The sequence below is a fragment of the Camelus bactrianus genome, chromosome X (genome assembly GCF_048773025.1).
Source record: "Camelus bactrianus isolate YW-2024 breed Bactrian camel chromosome X, ASM4877302v1, whole genome shotgun sequence".
NCBI classification, from domain to species: domain Eukaryota; kingdom Metazoa; phylum Chordata; class Mammalia; order Artiodactyla; family Camelidae; genus Camelus; species Camelus bactrianus.
Window position 1 is genome coordinate 37,485,803 of NC_133575.1, and position 6,102 is coordinate 37,491,904.

The window sequence follows — 6,102 nt, forward strand, 5'->3', positions numbered from 1 at the left end:
ACACCGTATAGGTATGGAAGTCAAGAGAGACAGCCATTGCCCCGACTCCAACTGTGGATCAACGTGCTGCACTGCTGAGAAGATCAAGCCTCGTCACACCTGGGAAAGGCGTTATCTACTGGAATTTGCAGTGGGATGTCCCACCGGGATGGATGAGTTCCTTTGCACCCCTGGGTAAGGGGTAACTGCTCAGTCTCTGCTGGGACCCCATTGTCCTGCTGTAAGCCGCACCTGTTGCAATATGTTGTAACTGGAGTGGAACAGGCACCATTGAAAGAGGAGGGAAAAAAGGAGCCCTGCTCTGGCATATCCTGCCCCGAGTCCATCTTTTCATGCCTGACAGTGCCACCTTTCTGGCCAACATGTATGCATAACCAGGTCAGGTTCCTAAAGCTGTCAGCCTCTTTCTCCTCAAAGCCAGATGGGCATGTTCTGTTTTCCACTCATAGGATGATTTGGCTGCCATCTTTCTTCCCTCCATTGGTCTGAGGGTGTTATAGCATACATAGAAGTCCTCACTAAACTCACCCAGCAAGCCTTATAAGATAGTCACAAAACCTGCCTTTACTGAACACTGAAGTGTCTCTAATGAGGAAAGCTGTCCTCCAAAATGTGATGGCCTCGGACATGATTAACATTATCCAAACAGTGTTGTGTGTTCATACCTGATGAGTCTCCTGATGTGTCATCTTTATTAAATCTCATGGGGCCACAAATGAATGAATGCCCTGAGTGATTGGACCCCTAGCCTAGGGGAATTAAATCAGTTGTTTGGATGATGAGGCACTTGCTGGAAAAAATTGTTACTTATTTTGGGAATTATTATCTTAATCCGTTTTCTCTTGCATGTGCCTATATGGTTACTGTGGCATCTGCCTCCAGTGCAGCCAGACAGCCACCAGATGAGCCACCTCCATGCTAGTGAAACCCCTTGCTGACCATTCAGGGCACATCATGGAAGAAGGGGACACATAAGATTGGAAGAGTCAGTCACAAAGGGTGGAGGGCTGGAGGAGGTCATTGAGAGGACGTGACCTCCACTAGACCCAGGAGCTGGACCTGGGCAATTGGAGGCTCCTCACCCCCTCCCCTGTTCTTGGAATGTACGTTCTTCTCACTGATCCCAAAGCTGGAGCCATTTTCAAGGACGCAGCCTTGAGATAGTAGTGTGCTACTGAGACCATCTGGTTGATATATGTGGCTGGACCCCATTAAGTCCTCTATATAAACTTTCAAGGTTCTGGCTGGCAGGTATGGAGATCTGCTGTCTTGCAGCTGCCCGAGACAAGCCTCATGTGTAAGTTCCCTTGTTTATTAAAACTGCCACCTACCAATCTGGAGTGGTCTGCCCCTTTCTTCCATCTTTCCTCGTCCTCTGTGTACAGGGGCCAGTCTGTGAACCATTATCCCTTTGGGTGATGAGGAAAAGATAAATGGGAACGTCTTACCTCTGAAGTGCTGAAATTGTTCTCTTACCTTCCCAGGGAAATGGCCAGACTTCGCTGGGATATAATTGAGCAGCTTTGTTGTGTAGTCACTGAAGCTGCCCTTTCCTCAGTCTTCAGAGGCCCCCAAGCAGGTGCCTTCTGTCTGTCTTCATTGGAGAAAGGTCCGTTTAGGTCTTCCGCCAATTTCTGGATTGGGTTATTTGTTTTTTTGTTATATGAGCTGTTTGTATATTCTGGAAGTTAAGCCCTTGTCAGTCACATCATTTGCAAACATTTTCTTCCAGCCCATAAGTTGCCTTTTTGTTTTGTTTATGGTTTCCTTTGCTGTGTAAGCTTTCGAGTCTAATTAGGTCCCATTTGTTTATTTTTGCTTTTATTTCTATTGCCTTGGTAGACTGCCCTAGGAAAACATTGCTTTGATTTATGTAAGAGAATGTTTTTGCCTGTGTTCTCTTCTAGGAGATTTATGGTGTCCTGTCTTAGGTTTAAATCTTTAAGGCATTTTGAGTTTATTTTTGTGTATGGCATGAGGGCCAAGCAGGTGCCTTAAATCCTGAATCATGCCCTCTTACCAGGGTATCAAGTTACCAAACCAGACCTAATCTTTGTGTTTGGGAAAGAAGAGAACATTGGTTAGCAGGGAGAAAAATCTGAAGTCATAAAGGTGAGTGAGCACTAGAAAGATGGGGGATGGTGGATGGAAGATTCCAGCTGGTGAGGAAGAGGTTCCCTTGATGTGCCGTCGACATACCATGATCTTCCCTAAAAGAGATGAGGTAGGGCTCTTGGCGGTCACAGGACACGTGTGAGCTCCTTAGATTAAACCTCTCCACGTGTCTCCCCCAATGCTTTGCTTAGCTTTGAGAAAGAACCCTGCCTGCCTGCCTGCGGTGTCCTCAGGCTCTGATCCCTGCCTCCTTCAGCTGGAACAAGCCTTTCTAGGTCATTTTCCCCTTCCCTCCTTTCCTTCTGCAACCAGACACTTAGACATCTGTCCTTAACTTTGTGACTTTCGTTTCTTCTGCTTCTCCCATCTTTGTGAGAAGTCTCATGGTGTTTGCTCCCTGTGTTTGACAGTCAGACCCCACCCCACCCAGATGTAAACTCCTCCTTTCAAGGACCTCCATTATATGTCCCCCTCAGTTGTTTCTGATCCCCAAAATTGAAGCTGTGATGTCTTTGTTTCCTAGTTGATTGTTGTCAGCACATAGAAAACCAATTCCTGTAATTTGAGCTTGTATTTAGCAACTCTGCTAAATTCACTTATTCTAATAATTTATCTATAGAGAAAATTTGGATTTTCTGTGTATACATGTCATCTGCAGACACTGAGAGTTTTATTTATTCCTTTCCAGTCATTACTGCTTTTCTTTGTCTTGCTTTATTTCACTGACCAAGGCCTCCAGGACAGTGTTGAATAATTCAGAAGTGGGCAGAGCACTGATTCCTAATCTCAGGAGGAACATTTTTACCATGTCATCACTAAGTCTTTGCTGCTTTTTTAAACACACCCTTTTATCAGACCAAGGAAGTCCTCTTCTATTCCCAGTTTGCTAAGAATTCATATTATGAAAGTGTATTGAATTTTATGAGATCCTTTTTCTACATCTATAGAGATCATTATATTTTTCCTTTATTAATTCCATCAACTAAGTTATCAACTTTACTGGCCTAGTTTTTTCATAATTCCTTTGTTTCTAAAATCTGTAGTGATATCCACTATATCATTCCTGATTTGAACATTTATGTTTTCCCTTTGTTCTCTTGATCAGTCTAGGCTTTCTCACTTCTATTAATCTTTTCAAAAAACTTGATTTTCTTTGTTACTTCACTTCTAAAGGACAGGGAAACAAATGGGATGGAGGAAGCTCCTAAGAAGTGTTACACATAGATAGTAAGCTAGAAGCTTGAGACCTGAGCAGAACTCACAAGATGTGTGAAGTACAGATGATGAGTAAGTAGCTTTTGAGACACAGGCAGAATCCATAAAATGTGTTAAATTATAGTTAGCAACCGAGCAGCTAGTAGGATACACTAAAGAGGATGAATGGAATATATGATGGAACAAACAAGAGTTACAAAAAGATAGGAAGGTGAACACCAAGTCATAACGTATATTACCACCTGAGCTGACAGCTACGTTTTACTGAAATCAGCCACCAATTAGTGCCACTCCATATGGTTCCACTGAACATCAAAGCCATGACTGCAGGCTGATTGGTGAGCTACAGTTGAGGCAAATGAAGTATGTCTTTGGCCCTGGGCACGAGTCTGATTGGGTCCCTTGTTCAAACCTCAACTCTAGTCCTAACCAATGAGGATGACAGAACAGGAAGACAGGCACATGGTGTATGAACATTACATAAAATACTGAAGAAATGTGGTCCTTCTGCCTGTTTGCATCCTATGCTAAGTGTGTTAACTTACCCCATCTCTTTCCCTTTCTTTCTTGGTGTTTTTTTTTTTTTAATATAGTTTGTATCTTAAATTGATTTAATAATCCACATGACCTGAGCATTTGATTTTGGTCTCTAAGCCTTTAAATTCTGAGATCTCTTAGGATAGGTTGCCTTTTACGATATTGGGGTCCATCATTGTATCAAGCAAATTTTCCATATTAATAAGTCCCAAAGGATGAAGTGAGAGGGATAATTCAGTTTGGAGATTTTTCCTAAAGAAATAAGACAACAATATGAAATAGCTGGTTAAATATTAGGGGCCCAGTAGTGACCTGGGTGGTTATAGGGCCAATCAAGGCTCACAGGGCTGATCTTAGGGATCCCAGAGTAGTCTTGAGGATCCTAGGGAACAAGTTGAAGAGGAATTATAATGAATATCATTTTAGAGGTTTATTAAAGCAATAAGACACATTTAATAACTGGCATAAATAATGGGAGGGGGCAGGACTGAGGGCTGGTCTAAGGGCACAATGGAGATGATTTGAGGGAGGTTGATCAAGGGGGCCTTGCCCTCCCTGCATGTTGTTAAAACGGAGGGGATGTTCACTGAGCACTGTGTCCTGGTCACAAGCTGTTCCCATCCCATATACCTGTGGTCACCATGGGGGCCTGGGGCAGCTCCTCTTTGAGACCACCTCCACTCACTCGGTCCTCACCAACTCCTCATCAGCAACAACACGAGATCCTGCATCACTAAGACTCTGAGACCCTACAGCCCAGCTCCACAGATACCCCTCACTTGTGAAAGAGCGCAGGGCACTCGCCAGTTCTCACGGTCTGCCCCACGTCGCCTGCCCAGTCTTCCTCTGCCCTTATTAACGCTCTGCCGCATGGTCACACGCCTCTTCACTCTGCCCCATTCACCACTGTCACTCCCCCTGTGCCTCATCTCACTCCCAGCTTAATTCACTCTGTCCACATTTCCAACATCCACTTTCTGTCTGCTTAAACTACTCACTCCCACTCTCCCCGGCACTGCTCAGATTTACTTACGCTCAAGTGTTTCTTCGCCAGTAATTCACTCTACCAGACACTTCCATTTCTCCCTACTCTTCCCCATTCACCCCCACTCTGCCCCTCATACCCCTATTCCCACACTCACCCTTCATCACCCTAGTCTCTCTCTCACAATTTCAGTCCATTTATCCACATCCTGCTATTCATCCCCACCCCTTCCCCTCTGGGTCCCTGCCTCACTCACCTCCACTTACCCACATGGCCCATCACATTGACTTCTGGGTCCCAGGAAGCAGGAGTCCAAGATCAAACTGAAATGGCAAGATCTGACCCCCACCCCATCCCAGGATGACCTCTGATGGGCCTGAAACCCCAGGAATATTCTCTATCAGCAGGAAGATGAGATGTTTCATTCCTAGTGCCCTCAGGTGTCCCCTCAGCAGACTGCACCAGGAGCAAGGAAGCCAGCCCACATTCCTTCCTGAAGCTTCCTTCTCCCTGGAAGGGCACTAAATTTGGCATGTCTGGCTTTTGTAGTTCATAGAAAATGAGCCCACTGCTCATTTTCCTGCGGTAATTTAGAGGCAAAAACAAGGCCTGGGAGGGCACAGGCAGGGTCTCAGGTCTGACTCAACCACCTGTTCTGTTACATCGAAACACTGAGCATGCCCAGGGTTTCCACAGCTTCATTTGCTCAGTTCCACCACCAAGATGGTCTCAGTGGAAACTTACAGTAGGGTGAGGGCCACATTTATGGTCATTCACACAGTGGGACCTTTCATTCTGGAGCAAAAGTGCTGTTACGTGGTCTTTGGCTGTGTCCATTAAGACCACGGCTCTCAATCTGTCTCTCCCCTTGGAAAATGTGCCATGGAAGTGTGACTTGTGGGGCAAGTTACCCAACCTCTCTGGATTTATGCTTTACAGCGTTTGTAAAAAGAATGCGCACACACGCACGAATGAAGTCATTTAAATCATTTTAAGATGTGGAAGGGCATCGGTGGGCTTTAGTTCAGGGTATTTTCCCAGATGGCACTGTGCACACTAAGCAAGAAACGTGTTCCAGTTTCAGTAATTTTAGATCAGCAGAATGCAGGTCCCAGCTGACCTGAAATCACTTTATTTGGCACCCTCAAGACAATAATGCCGGTGTGCCTCTGGAACTGACTGGGTATCTGTTTTGTCTGATTGATGATTCAATTTATTGACTCTAAAAAAAATTAAACTCCACATCGAGC